Source organism: Emys orbicularis, chromosome 7, assembly GCF_028017835.1.
Source record: "Emys orbicularis isolate rEmyOrb1 chromosome 7, rEmyOrb1.hap1, whole genome shotgun sequence".
Lineage (NCBI taxonomy): Eukaryota > Metazoa > Chordata > Testudines > Emydidae > Emys > Emys orbicularis.
In genome coordinates, this window is record NC_088689.1 from 85,211,366 (window position 1) to 85,232,344 (window position 20,979).

Genomic DNA, 20,979 nt, shown 5'->3' on the forward strand with positions numbered 1-20,979 from the left:
ATAGCCCCTGGGCTCTCCTCCCCACCCCCCAATCCCTCACCGGGATGCACTGGGGCTCCAGATGTCAGTCTCAGAGTGGCAGTAGCAGCACAGAAGTAAGGGGCAATGGGGCACTAAGTCCACTGTGAAAAGTGATATTGATGAATGTCACTTTTCACATTGCCTCCCTTACTTCTGTGCTGCTACTGGTGTGGCGCTGCCTTCAGAGCTGGGTGGCAGTATATGTACTTGTGGGAGAGGGGCGTAAACAACTATAGACAAAAAGAAAGGGGGCCTGATCAAATAAGTTTGAGAACCACTGGTCTAAGCTATTCTGCTTAAATCTAGTACCTAGGGTTCAAAGGGCAGTTGCACTCAAGACTGTGGCAGGAATCCTCTTTGGCTGTCCTCTCAGCCCATAGGATGCTAGCCCATCCTGAGATGTTTTATGCTATCAGGACTGACAAGCTTCCCGGACTAGTGGGAAGGCTATAGAGGGCTATTGTTCCTTGGAGAAGAAAGGGTCTGTGGGTGCAAGGAGGAGGGGCAGTGTTGGGATTCCTAGATGGAGGCAGTCCTAACCCTACCCACTCCTTGCTAGGAACATTCCCTTCCTCACTGGCTTGCATGGGATCCTAACACTGCCACACACATAGAGAAGCAGGTCTGCTCAGAGCAGCAGCTGTGGGAAGGGACTTCTTGACATGGAGCCCAGAAGAAGCACCATGCAGAGAGGCTGGCCAGCCAGTGAAGTTGGACAGGTGGGGAAAGAATGTGACGCTGTTCACCTGCTGGAGGGAGTGGGGGCAACAGAGGGGCAGGAGGTGGTCTCGTGTAGCTGGCAGGGTGAGACAGGGCTGCTGAGGGAGCAGAAGCAGCATTGACTTGGTTCCTGTCCCTCACCTTAGGAAGAATAGACACATCCTTAGGGATCTAAGGATTAAAGCATTAGCATCTAATAGCAGCGAGAGGCTAGCACTGCTCTTGGGCTTCTCCATAATAGAGGCAACTGATAGTGTGAATGAAGTAGGAGGCCCCAGCTGTCCAGACGATTTTGAAGGTTAGCAACTCCTCTTCCCCACTCCAGCCACCATGGAGCCTGAAAAATTCAAGGTGCACTACAGGGCCCTAAAATGTAGTGAGATTTTAAAAGTGTGCAGTGACTGTGTATACAGTCCTCCGTTTGTGAGTATGCTCCTTGAGTATTAACAAACCTCTAATGTTCCCAGGATTGCTGGCTAGACACTCATGCTTCTTCTCTATTATATGCAGTGATATAGAATAGTATAACCCCCTCAGAAGGTAGGTTAGGTTAGAGATTAGCTTTCCTGATCATAGGGAGCTCTGCACAATATGAAACATATTCCCTCCCTCCCCAAAAATATTCTGAGCAGCACAAGAGCTTTCTGATATTACCATTCCAATTATTCATCTGCCAGAATACACCATGACTCAAAATGAACTGTGCCAGCCAGATCCGATGCCCAGTGTTCTGCATGAAACACAACTGTATACTGGCAGGCAGGAGACCTGAGTTCTATTCCAGACTCTTCTACTGACCTGTTGCGTGACGTGGGGCAAGTCACTTCACTTGGGCTTGTCTACACTGGGGCATCCAGGAAAATTAATCTGAATTAATTAAAGGTGTATTTGAAGTGGATTAGTGAAACTCCTGCATTAAACTGCTGTGCAAACACCCTTGCTCAGAACTGAAGTGGCTTTAATTCTGTTTACCTTGATTCACTTCCAAAGTGAATTAAGCTAAACTGAATTAAGACCACTTTAATTCTGAATAACAGCATCCACATAGGGATTTAATGCAGTTTGATTAATTCACTCCAAATTCATACCTTTAGTTAATTTGGATTAACTTTACTGGATATCCCCGTATAGGCAAAACTTCAGTTGTGACTTCTCTTCCACTCCTTCCCTCTGTTTTGTCTATTTAGACATTGTAAACTCTTTAGGGCAAGAACTACAGTGTATCAGTACAGTGACTAGCACAATGGGTTCTTGATATTGGTTGATGCCTCTCAGTGCTAATGTAATAGTAGCATTAACAGGACTGGAGAAATAATGAAACTGGCTCTCCACACACTACTGTCAAGTGCACAAAGTAAAAAAAGGAAAAAGAAAATAATTTTCTCTAATTTCTTTCAGTTACTGGGGCCTTAGGAGTTAAGTATAGCAATAATAGGTGAAATATTTTCAGAGAAATTGGCAACATCATTATCATTGGTTTTATGAGGCCAGAGTCTGCCTCATGTCTCATTTGTTTATTATATTAGATCTCAGTCAAAACGGAACTGAAGATACTTGTTGAGAACAAGTTTCAGTATGTATTCTGTCATTGGTACACTAGGTGCTTAGAGAAAGAAGCATGGTCTAAAGGTTGGAGCAAGGAACTGATAGCAGCAGTTCTGGTTTCTTTTCCAGGCTCTGATACAGACTTTCCATGTGACACTGGGCCGGCCATTTACTCTCTGTGCTTCAGTTCTCCCTTCTGTAAAATGGGGGCAGCAATACAAAACTACTTCATGGGGCCTTATTATGCTTAAATCAATTAAATATTTGTGAAGTACTTTGAGATCCTTAGATGACAGGTGCCATCGCCGCTTTCTCCCTGGCAGCAGCCCCTGTTCCGGATGCAGGGAGGAGAGAGACATCGGAGTGACTATGGTGTTTCTACATTACTTGGAGATTCCCCCAGGCCGGAGACTTTAGGAAATCTTCACGCTCCTGGAGATGGTGGAAAGCTGTCTCAGTGCAGCTGAAGATGAGACCCATAGTCTCTTCCAAGGACCTGCCTCCTCTTTAGTTAAATGGCCAGGGATCCCACTGACTAGGAGTGGATGGGTCACTAAAAAAAGTAATTTTCCCTCTCTTGATATTCACCCCTTCTTGTGAACTGTTGAGACTAGGCCACTTCCACCTTAATTGAATTGGCCTTATTAGTACTGACCCCCCACTTGGTAAGGCAACTCCCATCTTTTCATGTGCTGTATATATATATATATTGCTTACTGTATTTTTCACTCCATGCATCTAAGTGGGTTTTAGCCCACGAAAGCTTATACCCAAATAAATTTGTTAGTCTCTAAGGTGCCACAAAGACGCCTCGTTGTTTTTGCTGATACAGACTAACACGGCTACCACTCTGAAACGTGCCTCTCACTGGAGTTCTTAGAAGGCTATTTCCTGTATAGATCAGACGATTAAGGTGCGAGAGTTCCTGCCACCCTTCCCTTTTGCACAATGCTCAATCAATGCAAGTTCAATTAGCAAATGCAGATACAGTGTAATTTCCTAGTCTCCTTTTTTTCAACAGAAATGATCAAAAGAAATTTCACAGAGCAAGGCTAGAGCAGGCATTCTGAGGCAGGGCTCAATTTTTTTTTAAACACCTAATTGCTAGCCAGAGGTAGACACAAAAGATGACAAGCAAGGCCTAGGGGCAATGCCCTTTGGAGAAACTCAGTCTTGCCTCCACCATCAGCTACTGGAATGGGAATGTGTGCTAGAATTTCTACCAGAATCCTGGCCTTGTTCCTGTCATATACACTGAACCTCTACCTCTCCCCCAGAGCCTTCCTGGCTGCTGCAAAGAGCTGAGGGGAGGACAAGGAAATAGGTTTCTATTACTTTACACCTCTCCTAGCCTCCGTTTTTGGGTCTTCCCATGAAGAACTCTGGTTCTTGTCTCAGCTGCCTCTCTGAACCAACAGCATGAAAAAAACAACATGATCCTTCAGTTTCCTTGATGTCTTCAGAGTTCGGAAAATCATCAGTGAAACTGATTTCCAGTCTTATCAGTTTCGCTTTGCTGTTGTTTGGCAAGCTATTAGCAGCAGGAGGCCCAGTGCCATCTTTCTACAGACTCAGGAAGATGATACTGCTCCAGTTTACACTTAGTGCAAATTTGGAAAATTTTCTTTGCACCCATAAGAGCTAGAATCCTAATAGTGGTTTTAAATAACAGCCTAAATTTTGCATAAATTGTTTGTAGCCCCTGCACTCACCAAGAAAAGTTTCCCTCTTGGCACAGGTGAGTGGCTTTTCCAAGTTCCATTCCAAGGTATGATAAGGGCATCTCATTTTACGTTTGAAACCAAAGATTAATTTAATTTTTGTAGTACTCTTACCAGTAATGATTTGACTGTGAAGAGTTAATATTCAAACCACCCCTGAAATGTGAATCAAGTCCCCTCATTTCTGCTCTCGATTTTTGTGTGTTTTCTCTCCCTCTTCCTCCAGCTATCATCTTGACGTTACCATAGTCAAGTCTGGCACTAGGGAGCACACCTGGGCTGTTGGCCAGAAGTGATGAAAGGAGGAGGTGCAGAAATTGTTATATGTCAAAGTGCCTGCCAAAAGCCTTTTTTAGAGGGTGAGGGTTAAACTCTGGAAAATATCCTTTGTATTTATTTGGTACACAGATTCCAAAAATAAGCCCTTTGCATACTATATACAGGTACAAACATATGTAGCATTTTGTGAAATTAATGGTAGTAATGGAATCCGTGGGCTGGTGCAGTAGGAAACAGAGCCTAGTATACTGTCCTATGACAACCGTGTGATTTCCCATCAATGTACACCAAGAACTACTAAGTGACTGGTGTGTGACATTTCCATGGAAGGTGATTTTACTATTTCATCTGATTTCTGGGGCTTAAGGATATGGTTACATTGCAAAAACTCATGTCAGCAACGAGTCTCTACGCCTGGGTCAACTGATTGGGACTCCCACTAAGGGTCTAGAAATAGCAGTGTAGACGTTCCCGCTCGGGCTGGAACCTGGGCTCTGAGACCCTCCTCCCTCACCAGGTTTTGGAGCCCAGGCTCCAGACTGAAGTCGAACTCATAGCATGAGCCCAAGTCAACTGAGAGTGGCTGCTGTGGGTCTTGTTTTGCAGGGTAGACATATCCATTGACATTGTCCCTCTATAAAAAGCAACAGAGAGTCCTGTGGCACCTTTAAGACTAACAGATGTATTGGAGCATAAGCTTTCGTGGGTGAATGCCCACTTCGTCGGATGCATGTATCCCTCTATAGTAGATTAAGAAAAATCCTCCTCTTTCTCAAGTCCCTGTGATTCCAACAAGTTCTGGGACTTGTGTTAGACCTCTAGCAGACCGACTGATTACTACTTTAGGCATCTGCACTTGAATTTAGTTGTCCCAGTAACATCTGATTTTACAAGTGGTCCTCTCTAGGTTCACTCATTTACTCCCATTCCCAGCACCTAGTCTCTCCTGCAAACAGAAACTATGTGTCCTCACCTTTCTGTTGTTCATTTCAGACAGAGATAGGGCTGTAAGATTAGTAGAGATGGGCCTGAACTAAATGTCCAGATACTAACACTCAACTGGGGGAAACCTGAATCCAGATCCAAACTTTGGTTGCAGCAATCTATATTTTAGCAGGTCAGATACTCACCCATCACGTGCAAATGACGGACATATGTCTTCCTCAATTTACTTCCTTTCCTCTTTGCATGCTGCTTTTATGAGTGTGGATTAAAGGAACATGCCTCAAAATCAGGTCTTTGTTCATGCACTTGAACTAATACCAGTTGCTCCACAGCTGCTCTTCCATTCATTCTCTATTCAAGAGCTGCTGTTGTCACAAAGAGGCCTGTATAGTTATGTATGATTAATGCAGCTTTTACTTGTCCCGTTCCCTCTTCCCCCACCCACAAAATGTCTCTACCATGATGGCTTTGGACCACCTGTTGTCTTGCAGTCAATTCCTTATTTCTATACTAACTCTATAAAGGCACATCTGGATGGTCTAATGCATAATGAATGTGAACATGCTGGTGAGACCACTTGTGTGCCATTAGAGTGGAAAGAGAGAAAGACACTGAATCAACCATAAAGGTTTTTAAACAAGATGATTGCACCTCAATTTCAGCAAAGGCATGTTCTGATAGCTTTACTTCACTGGCTGTTAAATCATATTTTTATTAATTTAGGAAACCTTGAAAAGGCCTTTGCATAGACTGTGAATTCTGGTGACTAAAAGGTGCAGCATGGGAAGGGAAAGGAGGAGAGCCCATTGATTAATGCCATTCAATAAGAGATACCGCACTGTCTTTCTCTAAGTGCTGTAATTCCCCAAAGAGGATCATGTTTTGCATTTTGCTTTACTGCTTGCTCTTAACATTAACAGCTTTTTGACCTTGAAAACAGAAAACTCTATTGGGAAGCTCAGGTATCAGTGAGATGCTGTTTCACTCACTATTTTCTCAAGACACTTCTCAACTGGAGAGGGGGTGGGGAACAGACAGTGATAGGTGAGGCTGCGAGTTTGTCACAGAGGTCACGGATTCCGTGACTTTCTGGGACCTCTGCAGTGCCCAGTGCAGCTGGCCCAGGGGCCACCTGAGCACCTCGGACAGCCTCTGAGCCAGCCACACCTGCTGCTGCTGGGGCAGTCTCAGGCCACCGCCCCCTCCCCCAGCAGCAGGAGTTTGGATGTGTGTGGGAGGGGGCTCAGGGCTGGGGGTTGGAGTGCAGGAGGGGGTAAGGGCTCTGGATGGTGCTTACCTTGGGGGGCTCCCCAGAAGCGGCAACATGTCCCTCTTTCAGCTCCTAGCTCCACGCGCTGCCTCCGCCCACAGGCCAATGGGAGCTGTGGAGTCAGCGCTTGGTGGAGCTAGAAGCTAAGGGAGGGACATGTTGCTGCTTCTGGCGAGCCAGGAGGAGTCAGGGAGGAAGCCTGCCAGCCCTGCCAACCTCACCCCCCCAGCACCAGCGGGGGTCCTGGGCCACGTGCTGCTGCCCCCCCCAGTACCAGCAGGGATCCTGGGCCGCCCCCCCACAAGCACCTGCAGTACCCCTGGGCCGCCCCCCCGCCAAGATTTAGTCAGGGGTATATAGTACAAGTCATGGACAGATCATGGGCCGTGAATTTTTGTTTACTGTCCGTGACCTGTCCATGACTTTTATTAAAAATACCCGTGACTAAAATGTAGCCTTAGTGATAGGTAGATGGAAGCAAGACAGTGCTTCTGGCTTGTGTTACCCATAGAGGTGAAAAAATCCTTATAGAAGAAGAGCCTCAGTTGGTGGAGAAGTGTCCACATTCTCCCTTAAACAGTGGGGAAAGGGAAAAAATGCAGTAGTTGAACATATCCCCTCTGAATAGGTTTCTCTTCCGCTCTCAGTGGGGGGGGGGGGGGGGGAAAGAACAACCACCCAAAATTTCATCATGATTTCTAACAGTCCATTAGAAGGGTTGCAAAGTAGTCCTTTGTGCTACAGTCCTAATGGAGCTGATGTTAACAAGAATGTTTACTTCCTTGTTTGTGCATCAGTCAGAAGAGCTCTAGCAGAAGCATGTTAGCTGTGGCAGTTAAACCAGCAGAGAACACACGCCTGCAAACCCTCATGGAAAAAGTGGATTTTTAAAGAAAAAATCTTTCAGTGACTGTTGGATATTTAAAAATAACCAGGTGGATTGGATGGATCAGGGGATTGGTGGTGGGTCACAAAGCCTTTCACTTCTAGGTCTCTACACCAGGGTGTTAGTGACCAAAACTGTTTGGTGGTCTAAGTGTAATGAACCTCTAGTCCAATTCCCGTGGAGCTGTCCACATTACTAAAGCTACCATTGCTGTCGGCACTAATGGGCACCCTTAGTGGAAAGACCAACTCCACAGGTGGTCCCTCCAGGTTAGTAAAGAAGTGCTATGCAGTAGCAAAGCTTGCATTGCTCCTGCCTGTGCTATACTTGTACACAGGGGAGTTCAGTCAAGAGCTGTCATTCACCTTTCATAAGCCTACACGGGGTAAAGCCATTAAAAACGTGAACAATGCCAAGGTGTCTAGAACAGTTTTAAAAGATGGCTCTGGTTTTATACCTAACCTACTCAATGCCTAGTATCAGAGGGGTAGCCGTGTTAGTCTGAATCTGTAAAAAGCAACAGAGGGTCCTGTGGCACCTTTAAGACTAACAGAAGTATTGGGAGCATAAGCTTTCGTGGGTAAGAGCCTCACTTCTTCAGATGCAAGTGATGGAAATCTCCAGAGGCAGGTATAAATCAGTATGGAGATAACGAGGTTAGTTCAATCAGGGAGGGTGAGGTGCTCTGCTAGCAGTTGAGGTGTGAACACCAAGGGAGGAGAAACTGCTTCTGTAGTTGGATAGCCATTCACAGTCTTTGTTTAATCCTGATCTGATGGTGTCAAATTTGCAAATGAACTGGAGCTCAGAAGTTTCTCTTTGGAGTCTGGTCCTGAAGTTTTTTTTGCTGTAAGATGGCTACCTTTACATCTGCTATTGTGTGGCCAGGGAGGTTGAAGTGTTCTCCTACAGGTTTTTGTATATTGCCATTCCTGATATCTGACTTGTGTCCATTTATCCTCTTGCGTAGTGACTGTCCAGTTTGGCCAATGTACATAGCAGAGGGGCATTGCTGGCATATATAACATTGGTGGACGTGCAGGTGAATGAGCCGGTGATGTTGTAGCTGATCTGGTTAGGTCCTGTGATGGTGCTGCTGGTGTAGATATGTGGGCAGAGTTGGCATCGAGGTTTGTTGCATGGGTTGGTTCCTGAGTTAGAGTTGTTATGGTGCGGTGCGTGGTTGCTGGTGAGAATATGCTTAAGGTTGGCGGGTTGTCTGTGGGCGAGGACTGGCCTGCCTCCCAAGGTCTGTGAAAGTGAGGGATCATTGTCCAGGATGGGTTGTAGATCACTGATGATGCGTTGGAGAGGTTTAAGCTGAGGACTGTAGGTGATGGCCAGTGGAGTTCTGTTGGTTTCTTTTTGGGGCCTGTCTTGTAGCAGGAGGCTTCTGGGTACACGTCTGGCTCTGTTGATTTGTTTCTTTATTTCCTTGTGTGGGTATCGTAGTTTTGAGAATGCTTGGTGAAGATCTTGTAGGTGTTGGTCTCTGTCTGAGGGGTTGGAGCAGATGCGATTGTACCTCAGTGCTTGGCTGTAGACGATGGATCGTGTGGTGTGTCTGGGGTGGAAGCTGGAGGCATGAAGGTAGGCGTAGCGGTCGGTGGGTTTTCGGTATAGGGTGGTGTTAACGTGGCCATCGCTTATTTGTACGGTGGTGTTTAGGAAGTGGACTTCCCGTGTAGATTGGTCCAGGCTGAGGTTGATGGTGGGGTGGAAGCTGTTGAAATCATGGTGGAATTCTTCCAGGGTCTCCTTCCCATGGGTCCAGATGATTAAGATGTCATCAGTGTAGCGTAGGTAGAGAAGGGGCGTGAGTGGACGAGAGCTGAGGAAGCGTTGTTCCAGGTCAGCCATAAAAATGTTGGCATATTGTGGGGCCATGCGGGTGCCCATAGCGGTGCCACTGGTCTGGAGGTATATATTGTCACCAAATTTGAAATAATTGTGCATGAGGATAAAGTCACAGAGCTCAGCAATAAGTTGTGCTGTGTCATCATCAGGGATACTATTCCTGACAGCTTGTATTCCATCTGTGTGTGGGATGTTTGTGTAGAGAGCCTCTACATCCATGGTGGCTAGGATGGTGTTTTCTGGGAGGTCACCAATGCATTGTAGTTTTCTCAGGAAATCTGTGGTGTCACGGAGATAGCTGGGAGTGCTGGTGGCGTAGGGTCTGAGTAGGGAGTCCACATATCCAGACAGTCCTTCAGTGAGAGTGCCAATGCCCGAGATGATGGGGCGTCCAGGATTTCCAGGTTTGTGGATCTTGGGTAGTAGATAGAATAACCCCGGTCGGGGCTCTAAGGGTATGTTGATTTGTTCCTGTGTTAGTGTAGGGAGTGTCCTGAGTAGATGGTGCAGTTTCTTAGTGTATTCCTCAGTGGGATCTGAGGAAAGTGGCCTGTAGAATTTGGTATTGGAGAGTTGTCTGGCAGCCTCCTTCTGGTAGTCAGACCTGTTCATGATGACAACAGCACCTCCTTTATCAGCCTCTTTGATGATAATGTCAGGGTGGTTTCTGAGGCTGTGGATGGCATTGCGTTCTGCACGACTTAGGTTATGAGGCAAGCGATGTTGTTTTTCCACAATTTCTGCCTGTGCACGTCGGCGGAAGCATTCTATGTATAGGTCCAGACTATCATTTCGACCCTCAGGAGGAGTCCATGTGGAGTTCTTCCTGTGTTGTTGGTGGGAGGGTATCTGTGTATCAGTGCGCTGTTCAGTGTTATCTTGAAAGTATTCTTTGAGTCGGAGGCGGCGAAAGTAGGCTTCCAGATCACCGCAGAACTGTATCATGTTCGTGGGGGTGCTGGGGCAAAAAGAGAGTCCCCGAGATAGGACAGACTCTTCTGCTGGGTTGAGTGTGTAGCTGGATAAATTGACGATATTGCTGGGTGAGTTAGGGGTACCCCTGTTGTGGCCCCATGTGGCAGGTAGGATTTTAGACAGCTTACGGTCCTTTTTCCTTTGTAGAGAGGTGAAGTGTGTAATGTAGATCTCCTGTCTTATTTTAGTAAAGTCCATTTGTGTGGAGGGTTGGTTATTTATGAAAGAATGCCTCTAAGCGCTAAATCAAGGGCTTTCTTTGTCTGCTTTAGAAATCCTTCCTCCTCCTCCTGTCTCTGTTCTTCCAATTTATACCCAGCTAATCACTCTAAAGGCAAAAGCTGGAAGACTATTCAGTGTCCTGCCAGAATGAGCTAGAGTGAAGGGGGTTAAAGAGGAGTATTTGCATGTGGTGTCAGGGGGAGGGCTAGTTCAGTGGTTTAAGCACTGGCCTGCTAAACCCAGGGTTGTGAGTTCAATTCTTGAGGGGGCCACTTAGGAATCTGGGGCAAAAATCTGCCTCGGGATTGATCCTGCTTTGAGCAGGGGGTTGGACTAGATGACCTCCTGAGGTCTCTTCCAACCCTGATATTCTATGATTCTAAGAAGACTGAACTCACCTACCTGCTGACACTCAAACCTCGGACACTGTTCCATAAGAAGTTTTAAAGAGTACATTTAAGAGGAAAAACAAAAAGAGGCAAAGAGGGGAAGAAGAGAGACAAGCAGAGAGAGGTATGATCCTTTATAAATCTGACCATTTGTAAAACTTGCTTGCTTGCAGACCAGATGTGGTCAATTTATGAGGTGCACATCTCAGTACGCAATAATCACGTTTCAGCGGCAGCAAGAGGGACAGAAGTATGTCAAGATTCCTCTGTTTTTAGAACAACACAAGGATCTCTGTGCATTTACGGAGAGGATGATTTATTAGGCCTGGTCTACACTAGGCGTTTATGTCGAATTTAGCACCGTTAAATCGAATTAACCCTGCACCCATCCACACCACGAGGCTATTTAGTTCGACATAGAGGGCTCTTAAATTCGACTTCTGTACTCCTCCCCAACGAGGGGAGTAGCGCTAAATTCGACATGGCTATATCGAATTAGGCTTGGTGTGGATGGAAATCGACGCTAATAGCTCCGGGAGCTATCCCACAGTGCACCACTCTGTTGACGCTCTGGACAGCAGTCCGAGCTCGGATCCTCTGACCAGCCACACAGGAAAAGGCCCGGGAAAATTTGAATTCCTGTTCCTGTCTGGGCAGTTTGAATCTCATTTCCTGTTTGGACAGCGTGGCGAGCTCAGCAGCAGTGGCAACGATGCAGAGCTCTCCAGCCGAGATGGCCGTGCAATCCCAGAATAGAAAGAGGGCCCCAGCATGGACTGATCGGGAAGTCTTGGATCTCATCGCTGTGTGGGGCGATGAGTCCGTGCTTTCCGAGCTGCGCTCCAAAAGACGGAACGCAAAGATCTATGAGAAGATCTCTAAAGCCATGGCAGAGAAAGGATACAGCCGGGATGTAACGCAGTGCCGCGTGAAAATCAAGGAGCTGAGACAAGGTTATCAGAAGACCAAACAGGCAAATGGATGCTCCGGATCCCAGCCCCACACATCCCGTTTCTACGAGGCACTGCATTCCATCCTTGGTGCGGCCGCCACCACTACCCCACCACTGACCGTGGACTCTGAGGATGGGATATTGTCCAGGGCCGGTTCCTCGGACATGTTAGCGGACGGGGAAGATGAGGAAGGAGATGAGGAGGACGAGGCAGTTGGCAGCGCTTACCAAGCTGATTTCCCCGACAGCCAGGAGCTCTTCATCACCCTTACAGAGATCCCCTACCAACCCTCCCCAGCATGTAACCCGGACACAGATTCAGGGGAAGGATCAAGCGGTAAGTGCTTTAAACATATAAACCTTTATTTTTTACAAAACTTGAATATTAATACTAATAACAATCTTTGATTCATTATTTCTTCCCCCTGGGCACTTAAATAATCAGTAACAAGTATTTATAAAAAAATCAAACAGTGTCCGGTTGTGCATGATTGTGCTGCCCAAGCTGCTCCACTCTTTTGTCCCTGCTACTGCGGCTATATGAAAAGCCGGTCTATATGTCCGGGGATAGAGCAGTAGTCCTCCACAGACATCTCAACAAAGCTCTCCTGCAGGTAAAGGGATAGCCTATTCATCAGGTTCCTGGGGAGAGCGGCTTTACTTGGTCCTCCAAAGTACGATACGTTCCCGCGCCAGGAGACAAGCAGGTACTCTGGAATCAGTGCCTTGCAGATCATGGCGGCATAGGGCCCCGGTCTCTGCAGGCTTTCTCGAAGCATCCTCTGGATCTCGGTGTCCGGGATCCTCATGAGGGTAATGTCGGTCATGACAACCTGCTTTGAATTAGGTAGGGGACTGTTAGTATTGAGACTGCTTGCAACAAGTTCCTTTACAGAACTGTGACCGCTGGTTTACAGCCACGCGGTGGGGGCAGGAGAGGGTCAGCATCCAGGGATCTTTCCCTGGCACATCCGCGAGGGGGTGGGACAGGGCCACAGTTCTTGCTTGGCCGATTGCTGGCAGCACAGACTGGCATTGCTTTCAATGTGAAAGGTGGCCAGTGGTACTCCTAAAGTTTTAATCTGCAACAAGTCTACGGCTTACCATCTTTGCCTGCTACAGAGAGTACCGTGTCCTGCCCCGGTTCCCAGATCGGCAGTGCAAAAGCCCAGGCACTGAAGGCAAGGTTCGAAAATTCGACCTTGTCCTCAGTGCGCATGTGATAGGTGTGATTCATGGTCTTCTTCACGGAGAAAGACTATGTTGTTGTGAATCAAGGTTCTTGATTCACAATTACATTTATCTTTCGGAGGAATTCACTGCCTTTTCCTCATTCCCACAGCCACATCTGCAACTGTCTCCCAACCCAGCCTGGAATCACACTCCCAGAGGCTAGCGCACATTAGGCGGAGGAAGAAGAAGACGCGAGAGGACATGTTCTCTGAACTTATGGGCTGCTCCCGAGCCCAGGCAGCACAGCATAACCAGTGGAGGGAGAATTTGTCCCAAATGCACCGGACACACATGGACCGTGAGGAGAGGTGGCGGCAGGAAGACCAGCAGGCGACTCAAACGCTGCTTGGACTTCTGAGGGAGCAAACGGACACGCTCCGGCGCCTTGTTGATGTTCTGCAGGAACGGAGGCAGGAGGACAGAGCCCCGCTGCAGTCTATCAGGAACCGCACTCCCCCGCCACCAAGTCCCATACCCCCCTCGCCCAAAGTCCAAAGAAGGAGGGGCGGGAGAGTCCGTGAAAACTCTCACTCCACCCCTGCAGACTGCTCAAGCACCAGAAGGCTGTCATTCACAAAATTTGAAAAGTCCTTTCCTGGCCGCCTCAAGCAAGCCCCCGTCCAAGTTTCACCCCCCAGTTTCATGTGTGGTTGTTAATAAAAAATACGTTTCTGTTCATTAATGTTTCAGTCATGCTGTTTTGAGGGAGAGTCTGTCTGCAGGGGGGAAGGGGCTTGGTAATTGGACAGGACAGTCACCTTTAGCAGGCTACAGAGGCGGGGGCAGGTCCAGCAGCAGGGCACATACACAGTGCAGTGACTAGTTACCCTGGTCAGTCTGGGAGGTGGTTTTCATGTTCTGTGTTTGGGGGGGGGGGGTTTGCTCTGTGACTTTGTGGCGGGGGAGGGCAGTTACAGATGTTATGCAGCGGTCCTTGTCCTGGATCACAGAGCCACGCAGCAGGGGATCTGTAACCCTCCCCCCCCCGCCATAAAGTCACATAGCCCCCACATACACGCAGTCCCGCTCAGGAGGGCTGGCAGGCTCCGTGGAAACAACCAATCCGCCACTGCGAATCCTGCCATTCCTGGAGTTTAGAAGGATCATTTGCATCAGTACACTACACCCGCTCCCCACCACAGTCTGCGTCCCAGGTTTAAAACATTCCCGCGAAAACAGTAATAAAGACAACGGTGTTCGTAAACAAAATAAAACTGAATTTATTTTTTTGGAAGGGGGTGGAGGGGGTCTGTAACTGGAGAGGATAGTCATCCTTAACTGGGTAAAGAAACGGGGGCAGGTTCAGCTTCTCTGGACAGAAACTTAAAAGTCACTGGTCACCCTGCTCACTGTGGAACCAGGCTTTCAAAGCCTCCCGGATGCACAGCGCGTCCCGCTGGGCTCTTCTAATCGCCCGGCTGTCTGGCTGGGCGTAATCAGATGCCAGGCTATTTGCCTCAACCTCCCACCCCGCCATAAAGGTCTCCCCCTTGCTCTCACAGAGATTGTGGAGCACACAGCAAGCTGCTATAACAATGGGGATATTGGTTTCGCTGAGATCACAGCGAGTGAGTAAGCTTCTCCATCTCCCCTTGAGACGTCCAAAAGCACACTCCACCACCATTCTGCACTTGCTCAGCCGGTAGTTGAAGAGTTCTTTTTCACTGTCCAGTGCGCCAGTGTAGGGCTTCATGAGCCAGGGCATTAGCGGGTAGGCTGGGTCCCCAAGGATCACTGTAGGCATCTCCACATCCCCAAGAGTTATTTTGTGGTCCGGGAAGTAAATACCTTCCTGCAGCCGTCTAAACAGACCAGAGTTCCTGAAGACGCGAGCGTCATGAACCTTGCCCGGCCATCCAACACTGATGTTGGTAAAACGTCCCCTGTGGTCCACCAGTGCTTGCAGCACCATTGAAAAGTAGCCCTTTCGGTTCATGTACTGGCTGGCCTGGTGGTCCGGTCCCAGGATAGGGATGTGAGTTCCATCTATAGCCCCACTGCAGTTTGGGAATCCCATCGCGGCGAAGCCATCTATGATGACCTCCACGTTTCCCAGGGTCACTACCTTGGAGAGCAGTACCTTGACGATTGCGTTGGCTACTTGCATCACAACAACCCCCACGGTAGATTTGCCCACGCCAAAGTGGTTCGCGACAGACCGGTAGCTGTCCGGCGTTGCAAGCTTCCAGAGGGCTATGGCCACTCGCTTCTGGACAGTCAGGGCTGCTCGCATCCGGGTGTCATTGCGCTTCAGGGCAGGGGACAGCAACTCACAAAGTTCCAGGAAAGTCCCCTTCCGCATGCGAAAGTTTCGCAGCCACTGGGATTCGTCCCAGACCTGCAGCACTATGCGGTCCCACCAGTCAGTGCTTGTTTCCCGTGCCCAGAATCGCCGTTCCACAACATCCAGATGACCCATTGTCACCGTGATGTCCTCGGAGCTGGGTCCCGTGCTTTGTGAGAGGTCTGTGCCCCTCTCAGAGTTCAGGCCCTCACCGCGGTGCCGTAGCCTCCTCGCCTGGTTCATCTGCATCTGCCTCTGGGAAAGGTGGATGATAACCTGCGAGGCGTTCACAAGTGCCACAACTGCAGCGATGGTCGCAGCGGGATCCATGCTCGCAGTGCTGTGGCGTCCGCGCTGTCACTGACCCGAAAAGCGCGCAAACTGATTTCCCGCCGGCGCTTTCAGGGAGGGAGGGAGGGCGGTATTGACAGACGGATGACGACAATTACCCAAAAGCACCCTCGACCCTTTTTTTTTTACCCAGAAGGCATTGGCGGCTCGACCCAGAATTCCAATGGGCAGCGGGGACTGCGGGAACTGTGGGATAGCTGCCCACAGTGCACCGCTTCCAATGTCGACGCTTTCCCCGTTAGTGTGGACTCACAAAGTCGAATTACTGTCCTTAATGTGGACACACAAGTTCGACTTTGCAATATCGATTCCACATATTCGATTTAAGTGAAATCGAAATACCCTCGTAGTGTAGACATACCCTTAGCCTTCTGGACACACTACAAAGTCTAACTCTTTTCCCAAGCATTTGGGAATTAGTTGGATTTGGTATGAGGAATTAAGGAGTCCCCTGAGTATAATTGGTTTCCTTGGTGGGTAATTTTGGGCAGTGGCTTCAAATATATCTATTTAATGTATATCACAGTATACTTTATTGTAGAGGTACCCAGAAGATGGCCTGGGTGCCCAGCAATATGATTGTACAAACTGAAATAAATAAATGAGACATACAGCTATTAACTCTAATGACACATATCGCTAGCCACTCACTCTGCAAAGGTCAAGTGTCTCTGCTCATAACATCAGCAGAGATGGGGCAAGGGCAACTGAAATGGCAAAAGAACAGCCGGATATATGTTTCAAAGGTATCCTCTGCACAAGAGGTTAGCATACAGTAAAGCAAAAAACCATAATTTATATTAACACAAACCAATGATCTGTTATATTTAATAGTATGAGTGTGTTTTCCTAATTGAAGTATGGTGACCTAACTACTCAGGTTTATGTTTTATACCACACTGCATATATAATTTGATTTAAAAGTCTCATTTCCTTTTATTTTTTGTTAAGTACTGTATATTTGTGTTTTAGCACTATACTTGCTTTGCAAGTTGGATAGATAAAACCATCTGATACGTGCCATAAGAATAAAAGTTACATTCATTTGTAGTGGGGAGAGAGGAAAGGTGGGTCAAGAGAGAGGTGGTGGTGGTGAGATAGGAAAGAATGAGGGAAGCCGACTTCACAGCTCAGGCGCTCTCATTTCCCAACATTTAAAAATTCAAATGTTGATAAAAATTAGCCCTTTATTGAAAGGCTTCCAATTTTCCATAAGCCAAAAAGAAGGTGGTGTTCTAGTGCTGTTTGCATAGAGTAACCTTGTTCCACCTCCTCCATCAACTTTTGTTAGCATTTTAGAACAGAATAAGATTTAAGCTACAAGCTGCCCACAAATGGTTTCTATGTTATTCTAAACACTGTAACCATATTTAGTTTAAAAAGCCACAGCTACAAACAAATTTTTTTCTGCCACAAAATTCTTAGTCTGACAATTTGTTTAGGCAGGTCTAGGACTCCATTTCCCAGTCCACCATTACTTCTCAACAGGGCCATCCTTAGGATTTATGGGGCCCTAGGCATTATTATTAAACTGGTGCCCCTATGCCGGTGCATTTGGCTCTGTGAATACGGCCCCTGCCTTCTGCCTAGTAAGGAGACTATAGCGCGCTCTGGGTGTGTGGGAGCCGACCTACTCTTACCTGCTGTCCCGGTCATAGGCGCGGACTTTGTGGGTGGGTGCTCCGGGGATGGAGCATCCACGGGGAAAATTTAGTGGGTGCACAGCACCCACCAACGACGCCAAGCTCCCCCCCCCCCCCGCCTCTCACCGAGGTGGGGAAGGGGTGGAGTGGGGGCAGGGCCTGGAGCAGAGGGAGGAGTGTCGAGCACCCCCTGGCAAGATGAGAAGTTGGCGCCTATGGTCCTGGTGGTGCCCCAAATTTTCGGGTGCCCTATGCAGCCACATATGCTGTGTATGCCTAAGGACGGCCCTGCTTCTCAAGTACTATTAGCATGATATGCTACCGATGACCTACGCATACAGTACTAGCATAACTCTAGGCTCAACAGTCATCATCCAGCTAGAACTCTCTGTCTCAAAGCCCTGCCACGGACAAGCTTCTTTCCATTAACACAGTAGTAGACTTAAAGACTGGCTGCCTGCCACCACAGTAATCTGAGTCTTCTCTCGTCTCCCTCCTCTCCACCAACAGACAGGATGCAGAATGACTGGGCAGACCACACATTCTTGCTTGAAGCTCTTGTGCTGGATATTTGGTCATTCATCACTGTGGGGGATCTCAGCCTGCTCCAGCTGTGTGCATAAATTAGGTTGTTTGGAGATGACCAAATTAATTTCCACCTGACCAAAGCCAGGATTCGAACTAGCATCTGGAGGTAAAAGTCTAGTATGTTAGACAACTGTGCTACCTAAAATCCTGGCCTGTTTGGCCTGACAGATCATCATTGTTCTGACTGCAGCATATTCAGGCTAATTGCTGGTGATAAACCTTCCAAAGATATTTACTGCAGGGAGAACGTGAGCGCCTATGTGCAGTAAATTGGGCTTCTCAATCAAATGACCTCAACTGCAGCTCCACCACTGCTATTCAAGTAGTGATTTGGAAAAAGGCAGTTTAAAATCCCATCTGAAATAATTACACTTTTCACTTGTGGTCCTACTCTGGAAATTGAAATAAAAGTTCTTCGAGTGCTTGCTCATATCGATTCCAATTAGGTGTGTGCGCGCCGCATGCACGATTGTCGGAGAATTTTTACCCTAGCAACACCCGGTGGGTCGGCTGTGGAGCCCCCTGGAGTGGCGCCTTCATGGCGCTGGATATATACCCCAGCCAACCCAGCGCCCCCTCAGTTCCTTCTTACCGCCTGTGATGGTCGTTGGAACTGTGGAGTGCGGCATAGCTGTCCTCCACTCTCCCTAGCTTTTACTTCCCGGTTTAGATATTGTTGTAGTTATATAGTTATAGATTTAGTGTAGTACAGTAGTTGATAGTTATAGATTTAGTTTTATAAGTGAAGTTAGCGGGCTGGAAGGGGTCCCTCCCCCCCCCTTCTTCCTGGCGTGCCGCCCAGGCTTATGCCCAAGGCTCCAGGTTTTAAGCTGTGTTCAGCCTGTTCGAAGCCTATGCCAACGGGAGATCCCTACGACTCTTGTTTAAAGTGCCTCGGGGAGTCTCACCAGACCGAAAAGTGCAAGATCTGTAAGGCTTTCAGGCCTCGAACCAAAAAGGAGTGGGACTTTAGACTCAAACAGCTCCTTATGGAGGCGGCCCTCAGCCTGGACCCTCATTCGGCACGCCAAGTTCCGGCACCGCGTGCCTCAGTGCGCAGTGCTCGCCTCGGTGCGCAGTGCTCTGGCGGCGACTTCCAGTACTGCACCGCGAGGAGACGCGGATAGAGTCCCACGGCACCGGCCTTCGCCGGCACCGCATCCACCGCAAGCACCTCGGCGCCGGTCCCTGTCCCCACGTCAGAAGAGACCTCACAAACCGGAGGGGGCTGCCTCCCAACAACAGGCACCGGCACCCCCCTTACCAACCTCGGATTCGCGTCCGGGACCGGAGCGACCAAGGATACAGGCGCCGATATCGGCACCGTTGACTCCGACACCGGCAGAAGGGCCGTTGAGTCCGGCGCAGACTGGCTCCCCGACCCGCACCACGGTTGAGCCCCGTCTTCCATCGATGCCGAAGACGTTTGCGACAGCAAGGGACCTCATTGCCCTTACAGAACTGGCACCAACTCAGGCTAAGGTATCGCATTTCGCCCGTGCGGTGCAGTCTAGGGGCAAGCCAGTCCTATTACGTCCACCATCTCCGAGCGTGGACTCTCGGCACCGCTCCCGATCTAGGAGTAGGTCCCGGCGCCGCTCGCGGTCCCGGCACCGTTCTCTATCATGGCACCGGTCGTACTCACGGCCCAGATCTTCCTCCTGCTACCGTTCTGCCTCGCGGCACCGCCCCAGACCTCGGTACCGTTCGGACTCCCAACACCGCTCCCGGCACCGGTCAGAGCGCCGCTCCCACTCAAGAAGCCGCTCCCGGCACCGCTCCCGCAGACGGTCTTCATCACGATCCAGGTCTGGATTTCAGTACCGGCATGACCATCGGCACCGTTCTCGATCCCGGTACTGCTCCCCGGCACCGCGCAGAAACCGCTCTCCTGTGGGCCGGCACCGCTCAGCACCGTTCCCAGCGGAGTCAACGCAGGCACGCTCCGCACCACCCTGGCCCTCACGATCCGCCTCATGCTCTTCCCAGTCGGACGGCGCCTCCTGCTCAGCCTATCCTGCACCGGGCCAAGCAGCGGACAACCTGGGTCACTGGCAGAATGGGGCCGAAGACCCTAGCCAGGAGCCTGCACAGTGGTCTTTCTGGACCCCGTGGGCGTACCACCAAGCCCAAGGGGTTCCACCTGCGGCCTCCCGCTCAGCCCATTCAGAACCCTGAGTACCGGAGGCCACCATCAGTCCCCCCCCCCCGGGGGGTATGGCGGCATCTACGCCCACTCCTACGCAGGCCCCAGACCCCGGTCCAATTGATCCTGAACATCTGGATCCCTCGCAATTGGACCTGCCACAGGATCCATTAGCCCCTGTAGCATCTTCCTCATCTTCTCCAGATGAGGCGGTGGCGGGGACAACGACCTCGGGTGTCCGTCCCCCCCCCAATAGACCTACGTGCTCACCAAGACCTTTTACGTAGGGTGGCACGTAACATGGACCTCCAAGCAGAGGAGATAGTGGAGTTGGAGGACCCGGTGGTGAGCATCCTTTCAGCTGACGCCCCATCCCAGGTAGCGTTGCCCAACATCCGCACCATTCAGGCTAACGCCAAGACAATATGGCAGACCCCTGCCTCTATCCCATCTACTGCCAGTGGGGTGGAAGGAAATACTTTGTTCCCTCTAAGGAGTATGAATACCTGTATACTCACCCTCAGCCATGTTCACTGGTGGTGTCCTCAGGGAACGCAAGGGAACGGCATGGTCAACAGGCTGCAGCGCCCAAATCTAAAGACGCCAAGCGCTTCGATTTGTTTGGACACAAAATTTACTCAGTGAGGGGCCTACAGCTCAGAGCCACAAACCAACAGGCGCTCTTGAGCCGCTATGATTATAACTCGTGGAACTCCATGGGTAAATTTAAGGAGTTGATTCCCCGAGAGTTCAGGGATGAGTTTGGAGCTTTAGTGGAACAGGGCAAAAAGGTGGCTAGGACCTCCTTACAGGCCTCTCTTGATGTAGCGGACTCTGCTGCTAGGACACTGGCGTCGGGCATAGCTATGTGACATCTCCTGGCTTCAGGTGTCTGGCTTACCGCCAGAACAGGAACAGATCCTGCAGGATCTACCATTTGATCCTGCAGGAT

At 49.2% G+C, this 20,979-nt stretch overlaps 1 protein-coding gene across 1 annotated transcript in view; it reads right to left on the reverse strand.

Annotated features, from left to right (window-relative positions):
* Positions 1-20,979, reverse strand: part of MAPKAPK3 (MAPK activated protein kinase 3) — an 84,203-nt gene that overhangs the window by 21,194 nt on the left and 42,030 nt on the right. The window lies entirely within an intron of this gene.